We start from the raw sequence: 20,862 nt of genomic DNA on the forward strand, positions 1-20,862 counted from the left end.
ACTCACTATTCATCCAGAGAGGCATCATTGATCGGCTTCAGTTAGCAGCAGTAGCGAAGGAATCGCTCAATCGGGTTCAGTTAACAGCCATCGATCGATCGCTCGGGTTCAGTAACGCGTAGCCTGTAGTGCAATCGCTCGGGTTCAGTTAGATCCCAATGCCTCCCTCGGGTTCAGTTAGAGCCAGCGCCTCGCACACACACACATACGTGTACGAGAGAAATGGGCATCGCTCGGCCCCTGACCTCCCACCGTAACCGGGAACTCCCCGAAATTTTCCTCACCCTCGCTTCTACCATGGTTTTTTCCATCCTGGACGGCCCAAAGAATGTCATGCAGCTGCGTCGTTGGCTCACCCAAGACGAAAAGCCCATTTTCTGTCATGATTTTTTGTCATGGAAGTAGGAGCCCACCAGATCTATGATGATACCGGGTTTTGTCACAATTATCGTCATAGAAGTGTCATATGTATGACAGAATTTTTTTTCGTTCGGCCCAAAATGTCACGGATGTGTCTTTTTTTGTAGTGGCAAAGGCTTGCGGCAGCGGAACTCCCGATCTAGGTTATTTTATGGAGGTTTGGGTATTTATAGGAATTTTTGGCGTCGGTATCACGTCAAGGGGGTCTCCGAGTCGTCCACGAGGCAGGGGGTGCGCCCAGGGGGGTAGGGCTCGCCCTCCACCCTCGTGGACGGCTCGGGACTCTTCTGGCCCAACCTTTTACTCCGGGGGCTTCCTTTTGTCCATAAAAAATCATCAAAATTGGCACGTCAATTCGACTCCATTTGGTATTCCTTTTCTGTAAAACTCAAAACAAGGAAAAAACAAAAACTGGCACTGGGCTCTAGGTTAATAGGTTAGTCCCCAAAATCATATAAAATAGCATATAAATGCATATAAAACATCCTAGATGGATAATATAATAGCATGGAACATTCAAAAATTATAGATATGTTGGAGACGTATCAGCCCCCCTCTTTCCTTCTCCCTCTCTCTCCCTCCCCTTTCCCTCCGGTCGAAGAAAGGTAAAGGGGGGGCAAATCCTACTTGGACTAGGAGTCCATGTAGGACTCCCACCTGGCGCGCCCAACCTGGCCGGCCTCCTCTCTCCCTTCCTCCTTTATATACGTGGCCAGGGGCACCCCAATAGCATAATAGACAATCTCTTAGCCGTGTGCGGTGCCCCCCTCCACAGTTACACACCTCGGTCATGTCGTCGTAGTGCTTAGACGAAGCCATGCGCCGGTAACTTCATCATCACCGTCACCACACCGTCGTGCTGAAGGAACTCTCCCTCGGCCTCAACTGGATCAAGAGTTCATCGGACGTCATCGAGTTGAACGTGTGCTGAACGCGGAGGTGCCGTACGTTCGGTACCTTATCGGTTGGATCGTGAACAAGTTCGACTACATCAACCGCGTTATTGAAACGCTTCCGCTTTCAGTCTACAAGGGTACGTGGACACACTCTCCCCTCTCGTTGCTATGCATCACCTAGATAGATCTTGCGTTATCGTAGGATTTTTTTTTGAAATTACTGCGTTCCCCAAAAGTGGCATCCGAGCCAGGTCTATGTGTAGATGTTATATGCACAAGTAAAACACAAAGAGTTGTGGGCGATAATAGTCATACTACTTACCAGCATGTCATACTTTGATTCGGCGGTATTGTTGGATGAAGCGGCCTGGACCGACATTATATGACCGCGTTCATGAGACTGGTTCTACTGGCGTGCTTATGCACATAGGTGGTTGGCGGGTGCCTGTTTCTCCAACTTTAGTTGAATCGAGTGTGGCTACGCCCGGTCCTTGTTGAAGGTTAAAACAACACTCTTGACAAAAATCGTTGTGGTTTTGATGCATGGGTAAGAATGGTTCTTGCTAGAAGCCCGTAGCAGGCACGTAAAACTTGCAACAACAAAGTAGAGGACGTCTAACTTGTTTTTGCAGGGCTTGCTATGATGTGATATGGTCAAGGCATGATGTGATATAAATTGTTGTATGAGATGATCATGTTTTGTAACAAAGTTATCGGCAACTGGCAGGAGCCATATGGTTGTCACTTTATTGTATGCAATGCAATCGCCATGTAATTGTTTTACTTTATCACTAAGAGGTAGCGATAGTCGTAGTAACAATAGTTGGCGAGACGATAACTATGCTACGATGAAGGTCAAGGTGTCGCGCTGGTGACGGTGGAGATCATGACGATGCTTTGGTGATGGAGATCATGAGCTCAAGGTGATGATGACCATATCATGTCACATATTTTGATTGCATGTGATGTATATCTTTTATGCGTCTTATTTTGCTTAGTATAGCGGTAGCATTATAAGATGATCCCTTACTAAATTTCAAGGTATAAGTGAGATGTTCCAGGAGTTGAAGTTAATATTTCAAGAAAATACCCGAGTTGAGAGATATGAAGTCTCCAACAAGTTATATAGCTAAAAGATGGAGGAGAATAGCTCAAGCAGTGAGCATGTGCTCAAATTGTCTGGGTACTACAATCGCTTGAATCAAGTGGGAGTTAATCTTCCAGATAAGATAGTAACTGACAGAGTTCTCTAGTCACCATCACCAAGTTACTGGAACTTCGTGATGAACTATAGTATGCAAGGGATGTCGAAACCGATTCCCGAGCTCTTCGTGATGCCGAAATCGACGAAGGTAGAAATCAAGAAAGAGCATAAAGTGTTGATGATTGACAAGACCACTAGTTTCAAGAAAAGGACAAAGGAAAAGAAAGGGAACTTCAAATAGAATGTCAAGAAAGTTGTCACTCCCGTGAAGAAGCCCAAAGCTAGACCTAAGCCTGAAACTGAGTGCTCCTACTGCAAAGGAAATGGTCACTGGAAGCGGAACTACCCCAAATATTTGGTGGAAAAGTGGGATGGCAAAGTGAACAAAGGTATATTTGATATACATGTTATTGATGTGTACCTTGCTATTGTTCATAGTAGCCCCTGGGTATTCGATACTTGTTTGGTTGCTAAGATTAGTAACTCGAAACAGGAGTTACAAAATAAATAGAGACTAGTTAAGGATGAAGTGACGATGTATGTTGGGAGTGGTTCCAAGATTGATATGATCATCATCACACACTCCCTATACTTTCGGTATTAGTGTTGAACCTAAATAAATGTTATTTGGTGTTTGCGTTGAGCAAGGATATGACTAGATCATGTTTATTTCAATACGGTTATTCATTTAAGACAGAGAATAATTGTTATTCTGTTTGCATGAATAAAACCTTCTATGGTCATACACCCAATGTTGATTGAATCTCGATCGTGATAATACACATATTCATGATATTGATGCCAAAAGATGCAAAGTTGATAATGAAAATGCAACTTATTTGTGGCACTGTCGTTTGGGTCATATCGGTGTAAAGCGCATGAAGAAACTCCATAAAGATGGACTTTTGGAATCACTTGATTATGAATCATTTGATGCTTGCGAACCGTGCCTTATGAGCAAGATGACTAAAACTCCGTTCTCCGGAACAATGGAACGAGCTAGTGACTTATTGGAAATAATACATACCGATGTATGCGGTCCAATGAGTGTTGATGCTCGTGGCGGGCATCATTATTTTCTGACCTTCACAAATGATTTGAGCATATATAGGTATATCTACTTAATGAAACACAAGTCTGAAACATTTGAAAAGTTTAAAGAATTTTAGAGTGAAATGGAGAATCATCGTAACAAGAAAATAAAGTTTCTATAATCTGATTGTAGAGGAGAATATTTGTAACATCCCAAAATTCAAAATTCTGGAATGTTATATTAAATAAATAGTTATGGTTTGATTGTTTGATTGTGGTGTGGTTGCTTATGTGAAACTGAAAGAAAATTCGAAACTTTATGAAAGTTAAATGAGAGGGAATAAAAGGACTTTCCCAAACTTTCAGTTTTTGCATTTATGATCTCCAGGAATTCAAATTCATTCCATCACAAAACCCTAGAGAGAAGATGACATGACTTCTTCCATTTAAATAAATGAAAAGGGTTTTGAAAATATTTGAATTACATTTGGAACTATTTCAAATTCAGAAACTTTAAGCAACTCAATGATTTTCATGAGAGAAAGATAAAATGACTTCTTCGAAACATAGGAAATATGAGTTGAAAGTTTAAAAGAATCAAATTGAAAGTCTTTTTGAAATTATTTACAATTTGGAGTTATTTGGTTTTTATTCAAATTATTTTCTCCACAAAAAATATGGATATTAGGGTAAAGTGATTCCCTATATTAGAAAAATGAAGACAAATAAATTTGAAATCATTTTAGTATTTTTAAAATGATTTTTATGAGGTTTTATTGCAATAGTCGCACTGTTTGCTTTATTTGTATTTTTGTGGAATTTATTTGATTCTAGGAAAATGTTCAGGTTGTTGAAAATCTTTTTCTAAATTTTTTGATGTATAATATGCCTATATAAAGTTTTATTTTTATTTTTGTTATTTAGTTTTTCCTTTTCTGTTTCTATTTAAAATATAAATTGCGTGTGCGACCTATAACTATCCGTCGTCCACGTGCGCAGCATAGTTAGTAGACAGTCCTGTAACTGTTTTTATTTATTTTTCAGTTATGCTTAGAGAGTAAAAAGATATTATTTTCACAAATATTTCTTTTTCTTAAAAAAAACTCTACAAACGCACACATGCGCGCACACGCACAGGCCGGCCGAAGGCCCATGCGATGGCGTTTCTTTTCTTTGTTTTCCTATCTCTTTCGTCTCCCTTTATTTCTATGTTTAGTCCCACATTGCATAGGCTTTGACCCCTAAACATCTTTTCCATCTATAAATATAGACCCATAGAGCCTTCAAAAAAATCATCCGATTCGGATTAAATCAATATTTTGCTTTGACTAGATTCATTAAAAAAATATTTTTTCTCCTCTCCGGCGGGACTTCTAGAAGTTGTCTTCTCTCTCCGAAGTCGTCTTTTCTCTACCATATTAAGGTATCTTTCTTCGTTTTTTTATACTCCCGTAGTTTATTATTTCTAGACTAATACAGTAGAATAATTAGATTATCAATTAGTCTCTGTATTTGTACATTATATCTAGAATTCTTTTAGCCGTAGTTATTTTTCTTTTGTAAAACAGCTTGACCCTGATTTTTCAAATAGCCATAACTTTTTACTCATTCATCCAAATTAGATGAAACCAGCGTCTATAGTTTCGTCTTGTTCTCACCTATCCAGTGAACCTGTCACATTAATTTTTTGAAATTTCCAAATTTTGAAATTTGTTCAGATTCATATTCAAACTTCTTTTGATCATAACTTGAGTTTCGTAAGTCCGATTTGGTTGATTCTTTTTGCAAATTGAAGATCTTGACCTAAACTTTCTGATAAGACCAAATCCACCAAATTTTGGTACTGTTAGAAATTGTTTTCTGTTGCAAGAGTTAATTTCTTGTTTTCGAAGTTTTCCGATTTATGCTTGAGTGCTTTTGTATGCAATTGCTTGCTCTCAATAGATTGAACGGAGTGTGACGAATAGAACTATCAGGAATTGTGAGTGTGATTCATCTTCATCAACAGTACAAGGCAAGTGCACACTTTGATCATATTTTTCCTATACCTGGTTTTTATGCATTAGTTTTACCCTCAAACATTGCATGAGTAGGATTGATAACATGTGGGTATTGGGAAGTAGTTGTTGAGGTAGGAACCTACTGTCTTTTATCAAACCCCGGGAATATATGTTATGCTTATTATTGCTTAGCCATGCTTGTAGACGGGGATTGGATCGTGATTCACACATGGAAGTTGAGAGTTATTTTAATCATGGATAACATTAATGTGGCAACATTAATACACATCTGCCTGGATTGGTTGGGGCACCTGGAGAACCCAGTGCTTGCCCAAGGGAATCCCGGAGTACCCGTGTGATTACCCTATGGAATGCTACCCAGGCTCAAAGGGATCATAAGATTATTCATGCTAGAAACTTCCATGTGCAGCCACAAGCCATTATGGGCTCTGGCATAGTTGAGTAAGTCGTGTGACCTCTTTCAATGGTAGGCCAGCAGATGTAGGGGATGTAAGTGGTACTGTCTACCCAGAGTAAAGAGTTAATGCTTCTGAAAGACTGTGTCTCGGTCATCCGTTTCTCAAACATCATATAGTGCGAGAAATCCAATGAAGGAGATCGAGTCTTGTGGGGAAAAGTGCGCAAACCTTTGCAGAGTGTACCAACTAATCATGATTAGCCGTGTCCTTGGTTATGGACATCTTGAGTATCTGGTACTTGAATTATTGATTTGATCTCATCACGTTACTTAAATAATTTGTTGGTTTATTGTTGTTAATTTGGGATTAAGTTGGAGGAACCTTCTCAAGGTTTTCAACGAACTTTGTAGTTAAATAAAATATATTCCTTTTTTGTAGGAAAAAGTTAGCTTTCTGCAAAATTAAACCTAGAGCCTCCACCAGCCAAATATGCATGTAGTGATAGCCATTTTTCAGCATTGCTCTATAGTGTGAAATTGCCAGTACATTCAATGTACTGACCTACATGGCTGCAACGTCTCATGTTGCAGGAATCTTACGACGAGTAAGTGATACGTTAGGGTTACGATTTCTACACTCAACTTTGCCATTGGTGTTGATGGGAATCCACAACCTTGTTGTTTCTTCCGCTTTATGGATTGAGGTAATAGTATTTACGTTACTTTGTATGTGTGATTTACCTCTATTATAAATCCTCAAGTATTGTGTGTGTCAGCATACCGATCCAGGGATGACACTTAATCACAGAGACTTGACCGTCTGAGGTCGGGTCGCTACAATATTTGAGTTATGAGTTTGGCCTTCATTTAGAACAATGTGGAATAGTTTCACAGCTCGCGCCACATGGAACACCACAGTGTAATGGTGTCTCCGAACGTCGGAACCGCACTTTATTAGATATGGTGTGATCTATGATGTCTCTTACCGGGTTACCACTATCGTTTTTGGTTATGCATTAGAGACAGCTGCATTCATTTTAAATAGGGCACCATCAAAATTCGTTGAGACGAAGCCTTATGAACTGTGGTTTGGTAAGAAACCAAAGTTGTCATTTCTTGAAGTTAGGGGTTGTGATGCTTATGTGAAAAAGCTTGAACCTGATAAGCTCAAACCCAAATCGGAGAAATGCGTCTTCATAGGATACCCAAAGGAAACTGTTGGGTACACCTTCTATCACAGATCCAAAGGCAAGATTGTTGCTAAGAATGGATCCTTTCTAGAGAAGGAGTTTCTCTCGAAAGAAGTGGCTGGGAGGAAAATAGAACTTGATGAGGTAATTGTACCTTCTCCCAAATTGGAAAGTAGTTGATCACAGAAATCACTTCCAGTGATTCCTACACTAATTAGTGAGGAAGTTAATGGTGATGATCATGAAACTTCAGATCAAGTTACTGCAGAACCTCGTAGGTCTTCCAGAGTACGATCTGCACCAGAGTGGTACGATAATCCTGTTTTGGAAGTCATGTTACTAGACCATGATGAACCTATGAACTATGAAGAATCGAGGATGAGCCCAGATTACGCGAAATGGCTTGAGGCCATAAAATCTGAGATGGGATCCATGTATAAGAACAAAGTGTGGATTTTGGTGGACTTGCCTGATGATCGGCAAGCCATAGAAAATAAATGGATCTTCAAGAGGAAGACAAACGCTGATAGTAGTGGTACTATCTACAAATCTCGACTTGTCGCAAAAAAATTCGACAAGTTCAAGGTGTTGACTACAATGAGATACTCAACCATAGCAATGCTTAAGTCCGTCCGAATCATGTTAGCAATTGCCATATTTTATGAAATATGGCAAATGGATGTCAAAATTGCATTCCTTAATGGATTTATTAAAGAAGATTTGTATATGATGCAACCAAAAGGTTTTGTCAATCCAAAGGGTGCTAACAAAGTATGCAAGCTCTAGCGATCCATTTATGGACTTGTGCAAGCCTCTCGGAGTTGGAATAAACATTTTGATAGTGTGATCAAGGCATAAGGTTTTTATACAGACTTTTAGAGAAGCCTATATTTACAATAAAGTGAGTGGGAGCTCTATAGCATCTCTAATATTATATGTGGATGACATATTGTTGATTGGAAATGATATATAATTTCTGGATATCATAAAGGGATACATGAATAAGAGTTTTTATATGAAAGACCTCGGTGAACCTGCTTACAAATCATCAAGATCTATAGAGATAGATCAAGACACTTGAAAAATACCTTGACAAGTTTTTGAAAGAGTTCAAAATGGATCAGTCAAGGAAGGAATTCGTGTCTGTATTACAAGTTGTAAAGTTGATTAAGACTCAAAGCCCGACCACGACACAAGATAGAAAGAATGAAAGTCATTCCCTATGCCACAGTCATAGGATCTATAAAGTATGCTATGCTGTGTACCAAACCTATTGTGTACCTTACCATGAGTTTGGCAAGGGGGTACAATAGTGTTCTAAGAGTAGATCACTGGACAACGGTCAAAATTATCCTTAGTGAGGACTAAGGAAATGTTTCTCGATGATGGGGGTGATAAAGAGTTCGTCATAAAGAGTTACGTCGATGCAAGCTTTTACACCGATCCAGATGACTCTAAGTCTCAATCTGGATACATATTGAAAGTGGGAGCAATTAGCTAGAGTAGCTCCATGCATAGCATTGTAAACATAGAATATTTGCAAAATACATACAGCTCTGATTGTGACGGACCCGTTGACTAAACTACTCTCACGAGCCAAACATGATCACACCTTAGTACTCTTTGGGTGCTAATCACATAGCGATGTGAACTAGATTATTGACTCTAGTAAACCCTTTGGGTGTTGGTCACATGGCGATGTGAATTATGGGTGTTAATCACATACAGATGTGAACTATTGGTGTTAAATCACATGGCGATGTGAACTAGACTATTGACTCTAGTACAAGTGGGAGACTGAAGGAAATATGCCCTAGAGGCAATAATAAAGTTATTATTTATTTCCTTATATCATGATAGATGTTTATTATTCATGCTAGAATTGTATTAATCGGAAACTTAGTACATGTGTGAATACATAGACAAAACATAGTGTCCCTAGTATGCCTCTACTTGACTAGCTTGTTAATCAAAGATGGTTATGTTTCCTCACCATAGACATGTGTTTTCATTTGATGAACGGTATCACATCATTAGGAGAATGATGTGATGGACAAGACCCATCCGTTAGCTTAGCATCATGATCATTACAGTTTCATTGCTACTGCTTTCTTCATGACTTATACATATTCCTCAGACTATGAGATTATGCAACTCCCGAATACCGGAGGAACACTTTGTGTGCTACCAAACATCACAACGTAAAAGGATGATTATAAAGGTGCTCTACATGTGTCTCCGAAGATGTTTGTTGGGTTGGCATAGATCAAGATTAGGATTTGTCACTCCGTGTTTCGGAGAGGTATCTCTGGGCCCTCTCGGTAATGCTCATCACTATAAGCCTTGCAAGCAATGTGACTAATGAGTTAGTTGTGGGATGAAGTATTACGGAACAAGTAAAGAGACTTGCCGGTAACGAGATTGAACTAGGTATGATGATACCGACGATCGAATCTTGGGCAAGTAACATACCGATGACAAAGGGAACAACGTATGTTGTTATGCGGTTTGACCGATAAAGATCTTCGTAGAATATGTAGGAGCCAATATGAGCATCCAGGTTCCGCTATTGGTTATTGATCAGAGATGTGTCTCGATCATGTATACATAGTTCTTGAACCCGTAGGGTCCGCACGCTTAACGTTTGATGATGATTTGCATTATGAGTTATGTGATTTGATGATCGATGTTTGTTCAGAGTCCCGGATGAGATCACGGACATGACAAGGAGTCTCGAAATGGTCGAGACATAAATATTCATATATTGGAAGGTTGCATTTGGACATCAGAATGGTTCCGAGTGGTTCGGGCATTTTTCCGGAGTACCGGGAGGTTACCGGAACCACCCGAGAGAAGTAATGGGCCTATTGGGCCTTATTGGAGGAGAGGAGAGAGGCCACAAGGGAGGGGCGCACCCTCCCCTTGCCCAAACCGAATTGGACTAGGGGAGGGGGTCGGCCCCGCTCTTTCTTTCTCCCTCTCTCTCCTTTCCCTTTCCCTCCGGTGGAAGAAAGGAAAAGGGGGGGGGTGAATCCTACTTGGACTAGGAGTCCAAGTAGGACTCCCCCTGGCGCGCCCAACCTGGCCGACCTCCTCTCTCCCTCCCTCCTTTATATACGTGGCCAGGGGGCACCCCAATAGCACAAGAGACAATCTCTTAGCCGTGTGCGGTGCCCCCCTCCACAGTTACACACCTCGATCATATCATCATAGTGCCTAGACAAAGCCCTGTGCCGGTAACTTCATCATCACCGTCACCACATCGTCGTGCTGAGGGAACTCTCCCTCGACCTCAACTGGATCAAGAGTTCGTGGGACGTCATCGAGCTGAACATGTGCTGAACGCGGAGGTGACGTACGTTCGGTACTTGATCGGTTGGATCATGAACAAGTTCGACTACATCAATCGCGTTATTGAAACGCTTCCGCTTTTGGTCTACGAGGGTACGTGGACACACTCTCCCCTCTCATTGCTATACACCACCTAGATAGATCTTCCATGATCGTAGGATTTTTTTTAAATTATTGCGTTCCCCAACAAAATCTTGATATCTAGCCTTCCCCAAGTTGATTTCCACTCAAACCATCTTTCCACCATATCAAGATCTGTGAGAGAGAGTTGAGTGTTGGGGAGACTATAATTTGAAGCACAAGAGCAAGGAGTTCATCATCAACACACCATCTATTACCTTTTGGAGAGTGGTGTCTCCTAGATTGGTTAGTGTCACTTGGGAGCCTCCGTCAAGATTGTGGAGTTGAACCAAGGAGTTTGTAAGGGCAAGGATTGCCTACTTTGTGAAGATCTACACAATTGAGGCAAGTCCTTCGTGGGCGATGGCCATGGTGGGATAGACAAGGTTGCTTCTTCGTGGACCCTTCGTGGGTGGAGCCCTCCGTGGACTTGCGCAACGGTTACCCTTCATGGGTTGAAGTCTCCATCAACGTGGATGTACGATAGCACCACCTATCAGAACCACACCAAGAATCCCCATGTCTACATTGTGTTTGCCTTCTCCAAACCCTTCCCTTTTACCTTCATATGCAATGTTTTACTTTCCGCTACCACACTCTTAGTGACTAGTGCTACCTTCATATGCAATTTTTATTTGGTCAAGTAGTCTAATCACCCCCTTCTACGGGGTGAACAAATTATGGTCGAGCAATTGATAGAAAAGCGCAAAGTTATGACGATATCTAAGGCAATGATTATGAACTATAGGCATCACGTTTGTGTCAAGTAGACCAACTCCTGCCTGCATCTACTTCTATTACTCCACACATCGACCGACTCCTGCCTACATCTATAGTATTAAATTCATGAAGAACAGAGTAACACATTAAGTAAGATGACATGATGTAGGGGAATAAACTCAAGCAATATGATGTAAACCCCATCTTTTTATCCTCCATGGCAACAATACAATACGTGCCTTGCTGCCCCTACTGTCACTGGGAAGGGACACCGCAAGATTGAACCCAAAGCTAAGCACTTCTCCCATTGCAAGAAAACCAATCTAGTTGGCCAAACTAAACCGATAATTCTAAGAGAATTACAAAGATATCAAATCATGGATATAAGAATTTAGAGAAGATTCAAATAATATTCACAAATAAGTTGATCATAAATCAAAAATTCATCGGATCTCGACAAACACACCACAAAAGAAGATTACGTCAGATACATCTCCAAGAACATCGAGGAGAACATGGTATTGAGAAGCAAAGAGAGAGAATAAGCCATCTAGCTACTAGCTATGGACCCATAGGTCTGAGGTAAACTACTCACGCTTCATTGGAAGGGCAATAGAGTTGATGTAGAAGCCCTCTATGATCGAATCCCCCTCCGGCAGGGTGCCAGAAAAGGCCCCTATATGGGATCTCAAGGGTACAGAAGGTTGCGGCGGCGGAAAAGTGTTTTTGTGGATGCTTCTGGTTGTTTGGGGATATTTGGGAATATATAGGAAGAAGAATTAGGTCAGGGGGGTCACGAGGGGCCCACAAGGCAGGGGGCGCGCCCTCCCCCTTGTCGCCGCCTCGTGGCTCTTCCGACTTGATCTCTAAGTCTCCTGGGTGTCTTCTGGTCCAAGAAAAATCATCGCGAAGGTTTCATTCTGTTTGGACTTCGTTTGGTATTCCTTTTCCACGAAGCTCAAAAACAAGGAAAAGACATAAACTGGCATTGGGCTCTAGGTTAATAGGTTAGTCCCAAAAATAATATAAAATAGCATATTCATGCATATAAAACATCCAAAACAAATAATATAATAGCATGGAACAATAAAAAATTATAGACACGTTGGAGACGTATCAAGCATCCCAATCTTAATTCCTGCTCGTCCTTGAGTAGGTAAATGATAAAAACAGAATTTTTGATGTGGAATGCTACCTAACATATTTATCCATGTAATTTTTCTTTATTGTGGCATGAATGTTTAGATCCATAAGATTCAAAAAAAAAGTTTATTATTGACACAAAAACAATAATACTTCAAGCATACTAACAAGGCAATTATGTCTTCTCAAAATAACATGGCGAAAGAAAGTTATCCCTACAAAATCATATAGTCTTCTATGCTCAATCTTCATCACACAAAATACTCATGCACAACCCCGATGACAAGCCAAGCAATTGTTTCATACTTTTGGTGCTCTCAAACCTTTTCAACTTTCACACAATACATGAGCATAAGCCATGGACATAGCCCTATAGGTGTAATAGAATATGGTGGTTGTGGAGAAGAAAAAAAGAGGGAGATAGTCTCACATCAACTAGGCGTATCAACGGGCTATGGAGATGCCCATCAATAGATATTAACGTGAGTGAGTAGGGATTTCCATGCAATGGATGTACTAGAGCTATAAGTTTATGAAAGCTCAAAAATAAAAACTAAGTGAGTGTGCGTCCAACTTGCTTGCTCATGAAGACCTAGGGTGATTTGAGGAAGCCCATCGTTGGAATATACAAGCCAAGTTCTATAATGAAAAATTTCCCACTACTATATGAAATTGACAAAATAGGAGACTCTCTATCATGAAGACCATGGTGCTACTTTGAAGCACAAGTGTGGAAAAAGGATAGTAACATTGCCCCTTCTCTCTTTTTCTCTCATTTTTTTGTTTGGCTTCTTTGGCCTCCCTTTTTTTATTTCCTCACATGGGACAATGCTCTAATAATGATTATCATCACACTTCTATTTACTTACAACTCAAAAAGTTACAAGTCGATACTTAAAACAAAAATATGACTCTATATGAATGCTTCCGGCAGTGTACCGAGATGTGCAATGACTCAAGAGTAACATGTATGAAAGAATTATGAAAGGTGGCTTTGCCACAAATATGATGTCAACTACATGATCATGTAAGCAATATGACAATGATGAAGTGTGTCATAATAAATGGAACGGTGGAAAGTTGCATGGCAATATATCTCGGAATGGCTATGGAAATGCCATAATAGGTAGGTATGGTGGCTGTCTTGAGGAAGGTATATGGTGGGTGTATGGTACCGACAAAAGTTGCACGGCACAATAGAGGCTAGCAATGGTGGAAGGGTGAGAGTGAGTTATTGCAAAAATCTATTAGTCATCAAAACAAAGTACTACGCGCATGCTCCTAGGGAGATAGATTCGTAGGAAAATACCATCGCTCGTCCCCGACCTCCACTCATAAGGAAGACAATCAATAAATACCTCATGCTCCAACTTCGTTACATAACGGTTCACCATACATGCATGCTACGGGAATCACAAACCTCAACACAAGTATTTCTCAAATTCACAATTACTCACTAGCATGACTCTAATATCACCATCTTCATATCTCAAAACAATCATGAGGAATTAAACTTCTCATAGTATCCAATGCACTTTATATGAAAGTATTATTTATATCCCTCTTGGATGCCTATCATATTAGGACTAAATTTATAACCAAAGCAAATTACCATGCTTTTTAAAAAGACTCTCAAAATAATATAAGTGAAGCATGAGAGTTCAACAATTTCTATAAAATAAAACCACCGTCGTGCTCTAAAAAGATATAAGTGAAGCACTAGAGAAAAATTGACTATCTCAAAAGATATAAGTGAAGCACATAGAGTATTCTAATAAATCATGATTCATGTGTGTCCCTCTCAAAAGGTGTGTACATCAAGGATGATTGTGGCAAACTAAAAAGAAAAGATTCATATCATACAAGACGCTCCAAGAAAAACACATATCATGTGGTGAATAAAAATATAGCCTAAAGTAAAGTTACCGATAGACGAAGACGAAAGAGGGGATGCCTTCCGGGGCATCCCCAAGCTTAGGCTCTTGGTTGTCCTTGAATATTACCTTGGGGTTCCTTGGCATCCCCAAGCTTAGGCTCTTGACACTCCTTACTCCATAGTCCATCAAATCCTTACCCAAAACTTGGAAACTTCACAACACAAAACTCAACAGAAAATCTCATAAGCTCCGTTAGTATAAGAAAATAAATCACCACTTTATGGTACCATTGTGAACTCATTCTTTATTTATGTTGGTGTAATATCTACTATGTTCCAACTTTTACATGGTTCATACCCCCGATACTACCCATAGATTCATCAAAATAAGCAAACAACACAAAGAAAATAGAATCTGTCAAAAACAGAACAATCTATAGCAATCTGGAAACTTAGAATACTTCTATAAATCCAAAATTATGAAAAATTAGGACAACCTAGTAAATTTGTGTACCAATCTTGTGCAAAAAGAATCAGATCAAAATGCGCTCCTCTGAATTATGAAAATTATTTCCTGGGCGCAAAAGTTTCTGTTTTTTAGCAAGATCAAAACAACTATCACTGTAAGCCAGCCCAAAGGTCTTACTTGGCACAACACTAAATGAAACACAAAAACACATCTAACCAGAGGCTAGATGAATTATTCAAAGCAAAACCGGAACAAAATGCAAAGAACAAAAATAAAATTGGGTTGCCTCCCAACAAGCGCTATTGTTTAACGCCCTTAGCTAGGCATAAAAACACGAATAGATCTAGGTATTGTAATCTTTGGTATGCATTCCATAAGTAGCTCTCATAATAGATTCATATGGAAACTTAATTTTATTTCAAGGAAAGTGCTCCATGCCCTTCCTTCACAGAAATTGGAATCTAATATTTCCTTCTTTCATATCAATAATTGCACCAATCATTCTAATGAAAGGTCTACCAAGAATAATAGGACATGTAGAATTTCAATCAATATCAAGAACAATGAAATCTACGGGCACATAATTCCTATTTGCAACAATAAGAACATCATTAATCCTTCCCATATGTTTCTTAATAGTGGAATCCGCAAGATGCAAATTTAAATAACAATAATCAAATTCACGGAAACCTAAGATATGACATAAAGTTTTTGGAATTGTGGAAACACTAGCACACAAATAACACAAAGCATGGCACTCATAATCTTTAATCTTAATCTTAATATAAGGTTCCCACTCATCATAAAGTTTTATAGGGATAGAAACTTCTAATTCAAGCTTTTCTTCAAAAGATTGCATCATAGCATCAACAATATGTTTAGTAAAAGCTTTGTTTTGATTATAATCGTGAGGAGAATTCAACATGGATTGCAACAAGGAAATACAATCTATTAAAGAACAATTAAATAAATTCCTTGAAATCCAAAAGAGTGGGTTCATTGGTACCTAAAGTCTTGACCTATCCAATCCCACTTTTATCAATTTTTGCATCAAGATCTAAAAACTCTAAATCGTTGGGACGCCTTTTAACTAAAGTTGACTCATCTCCAGTCCCATATTTATCAAGATTTATATTGGAAAACAAAGATTCAATAGGAGTCACATCAATCACTTTCAGATCTTCATCACTATTTTCACAAAAACTAGAAGAACACGCTTTTACAAACAAATCTCGTTTAGCATGCATCTTAGCGGTTCTATCTTTGCACTCATCAATGGGGATTATAATAGACTTTAGAGATTCATTTATATCATGCTTGGGTGGAATAGATCTAATTTTCATAGAATCAACATCAAGAGAAATTATATCCACGTTCCTAGCCAAATCATCAATCTTAAGCAATTTTTCTTCAACTAAAGCATTGAAACTCTTTTGCGAAATCATAAATTCTTTAACACTATTCTCAAAATCAGAGGACATCTTATTATAATTTCCATAAGAATTGTTGTAGGAATTACCATAATTATTAGAGGAATTACTAGGAAACGGCCTAGGATTAAAATTACCTCTACAGGCATTATTTCCAAAATTGTTCCTACCAATAAAATTCACATCCATAGATTCATTATTATTCTCAATAAAAGTAGACAAAGGCATATCATTAGGATCAATAGAAGCACTCCTTATAGCAAATAATTTCATAAGGTCATCCATCTGTCCACTCAAAACATTAATCTCTTCAATCGCATGCACTTTTTTACTAGTGGAAGATCTTTCGGTGTGCCATTGAGAATAATTAACCATAATATTATCTCGGACTTTAGCAGCTTCTCCTAAAGTAATTTCCATAAAAGTGCCTCTTGTGGCCGAATCTAAAAGATTTCTAGAAGCAAAATTCAATCCGGCATAAATTTTTTGTATAATCATCCACAAATTCAAACCATGAGTAGGGCAATTTCGTATCATCAATTTCATCCTCTCCCAAGTTTGTGCAACATGTTCATGATCAAGTTGCTTAAAATTAATAATATCTTTCCTAAGGGAGATGATCTTGGCGGGAGGAAAATACTTGGAAATAAAAGCATCTTTACACTTATTCCATGAATCAATACTATTTTTAGGCAAAGATGAAAACCAAGTTTTAGCACGATTTCTAAGTGAAACGGAAATAGCTTCAATTTAACATTATCATTATCCACATCTTTCTTCTTTTACATCTCACATAACTCAACAAAACTATTTAGAGGGATGGGGTATCTTCACTAGGAAGGACGGAAAATTGATCTTTCATAACAGGATTCAGCAAAGCGGCATTAATTTCATAAGATTCCGCACTAGTGGCGGGAGCAATTGGAGTACTAATAAAATCATTGTTATTTGTGTTGGAAAAATCACACAATTTGGTATTCTCTTGAGCCATCGTGATAAAGCAAGCAATCCAACACACGACCATAGAAAAAGCAAACGAAAAGATGAATCGAAGAGGGGCGAAGAAAAAGGGCGAATCTTTTTGATAATTGTTTTAGAAGTGGGGGAGAGGAAAACAAGAGGCAAATGGTGAATAATGTAATGCAAGAGATGAGAGTTCTATGATGGGTATTTGGTATGTCTTGACTTGGTGTAGATCTCCCCGGCAACGGCGCCAAAAATTCTTCTTGCTACTTCTTGAGCTTAAGTTGGTTTTTCCCTTTATGAGGAAAGGGTGATGCAGCAAAGAGATAAGTATTTCCCTCAGATAGAGAACCAAGGTATCAATCTAGTAGGAGATAACACACAAATCACTAATACCTTCACAAACAATCAAACAACTTGCACCCAACACGATAAAGGGGTTGTCAATCCCTTTACGGTTACTTTCAAAAGTGAGATCTGATAGAGATAGATAAAAAAAGTAAAATATTTTTGGGGTTTTTGGTTTATAGATCTGAAAGTAAAAGATTGCAAAATAGTATATCAGAAACTTATATAACGGAAAATAGACCCCAGGGCCATAGGTTTCACTAGTGGCTTCTCTCAAGATAGCAAATAATATGGTGGGTGAACAAATTACTGTCGAGCAATTGTTAGAAAAGCGCAAAGTTATGATGATATCTAAGGCAATGATTATGAAGTATAGGCATCATGTCCGTGTCAAGTAGACCGACTCCTGCCTGCATCTACTACTATTACTCCACACATCGACCGACTCCTGCCTGCATCTAGAGTATTAAGTTCACGGAGAACAGAGAGTAACGCATTAGGTAAGATGACAAGATGTGGAGCAATAAACTCAAGCAATATGATGTGAACCCCATCTTTTTATCCTCGATGGCAACAATACAATACATGCCTTGTTGCCCCTACTGTCACTGGGAAGGGACACCGCAAGATTGAACCCAAAGCTAAGCACTTCTCTCATTGCAAGCAAAACCAATCTAGTTGGCCAAACTAAACCGATAATTCGAAGAGAACTACAAAGATATCAAATCATGCATATAAGAATTTAGAGAAGATTCAAATAATATTCATAGATAAGCTGATCATAAATCCAAAATTCATCGGATCTTGACAAACACACCGCAAAATAAGATTACATTGGATGGATCTCCAAGAACATTGAAGAGAACACGGTATTGAGAAGCAAAGAGAGAGAAGAAGCCATCTAGCTACTAGCTATGGACTCGTAGGTCTGAGGTAAACTACTCACGCTTCATTGGAAGGGAAATAGAGTTGATGTAGAAGCCCTCCGTGATTGAATCCCCCTCCGGCGGGGTGCCGGAAAAGGCCCCTAGACGGGATCTCACGGATACAGATGGTTGCTACAGCGGAAAAGTGTTTTCGTGGATGCTTCTGGTGGTTTGGGGATATATGGGAATATATAGGATGGAGAATTAGGTCAGGGGGGGTCACGAGGGGCCCACAAGGCAAGGGGTGCGCCCTACCCCCCTGGGCATGCCCTCCCTCCTTGTCACCACCTTGTGGCTCTTCCGAGTTGATCTCCAAGTATCCTGGGTGTCTTCTGGTCCAAGAAAAATCACCGCGAAGGTTTCATTCCGTTTGGACTCCATTTTGTATTCCTTTTCTATGAAGCTCAAAAACTAGGGAAAAACATAAACTGGCACTGGGCTCTAGGTTAACAGGTTAGTCCCTCCGTTCCTTGATATAAGGTGTATAGATTTTTGAGAAAAATTCCGAAATATAAGGTGTATTGCGCTGCACCACTCGTTTGGATAATTTTTTGAGGGATTTGTTTTCATTTCCTTATATCACGCAAGCTCCTCCATTTTCTCATGTCAATTAGTCATGTGTAATGTCGCCCAAAACTTGTGAAATTTTCCCTCCATGTGTGTTCTTTAATTTCCGTGCCAAAAACTATACACCCTATATTTAGGAATGGAGGGAGTATAAAATAGCATATTAATGCATATAAAACATCCAAAGCAGATAATATAATAACATGGAACAATCAAAAATTATAGATACGTTGGAGATGTATCATACAACACGAGGGCCTGACTAAAATCTTGCGTGGTTATGTCCTACAAACGTAAGTGTCATTAACACCACAAGACACTACACATGGACAGTATGAACTAGCAGTACAACATGGACATATTGAACTAGCAGTACATTTGGGACAGATCAAACTAGCATTACATCCTGGACAGATCAAACTAGTAGTAACACATGCACAAGCATACCACAGCATAACAGAGCACTAATCATGGAGAACATAGCACTAATCATGGACACATGGATGATCTTGTTCAACACTTGCACACTAGCATACCACCAATTCATCCATGACCACTAAGTACCAACACTTCCCCACATGGAAACATCCCCTAGTATGCTCCAAATCCATCGCAACTAGCTAGTACACCATCACAGTCAAATAGATCAGACGGCCTAACCTTAGCACAAGGACAGATATAGCTAGAACTAGAAGAGATGAGGTGGTGATTGAACTTACAGAGGCCATCGAAACAGTCGCGGACGAGGTGCCTGGCACGTCGGAGAGGAGGAGGAGTCGACCCATCGGCGCAGTCAACCGGTCGCCGGAGTAGATGCGCCGCTTACCTCGTCATCAAAGTGGATCCGCGCCGGGGGGAAAGCTCGAGAGGGGGGAAATGGTGGTGGGGGTTTTGCCGCGGCGGTGACCCTCAATATATAGGGCGACCGAATCGGCGGGCAGAGTCGAATTCGTCCCGCTGCTTTTCGTAGATGCGCCATCGCTCCCGCCATCTCCCTCGCATGCGTGGCGCGGCGCGGCGTTCCCCTCCCCTACATCATTCTAGCCTGGCTCGCTGGAAACGGCCGATTCAGCCATTCCTAGCGGACCAGGCTGAGGGGTGCTTTGAGGTTCGTACTATGTGGGCCAAATAGTAAACACAGGCATCCAAACAGCCCAAAAACATCCCGCGCGGGCCTGGCTAGGCCCAATGCAGGCTACCAAATGCGTCCCATATGAAGAACTTCAACTGAATATAAACATTCTTTTCAAAGAATCAAGCGTTATTGTGCCAGAGAGTGACTAAATTATAGATTCTTCATGAAGAAATACATGATCGTCTTTGCTGTGAAAGCACCCTTGAAGGAATCGAACGTCAAGAAACAGCACCCTCCCAAAGCAGGTGACGAACCACGTGCCTCAAGCGTTAGCGAGGGAGTCCTGGACTAAGGGGTCCTCAGGCGTCCGGTCTATCTAATATGGGCCGGACTAATGGGCCGTCAAGATACAAGAAGAAGACCACCTCTCATGTCCAGTGGGGACTCTCGTATGCGTGGATGACAAGTTTAGGTGTCCGTATATACTATTCCATTTCTGTTAAACCGACTTTGTACAACCCTAAGCCCCTCTAGTATCTATATAAACCGGAGGGTTAGAACAAAGGTAGGATCATAATATTGATAGGATAGCCAAGCTAGGGTTTAGCCATTACATTCTCGAGGTAGATCAACTCTTGTAACCCCTATACCCATCGAATATAATCAAGCTGGAGTAGGGTTTTACCTCCGTTAAGAGGGCCCAAACCTGGGTAA

The sequence above is a fragment of the Triticum aestivum genome, chromosome 4B (assembly GCF_018294505.1).
Source record: "Triticum aestivum cultivar Chinese Spring chromosome 4B, IWGSC CS RefSeq v2.1, whole genome shotgun sequence".
NCBI classification, from domain to species: Eukaryota; Viridiplantae; Streptophyta; class Magnoliopsida; order Poales; family Poaceae; genus Triticum; species Triticum aestivum.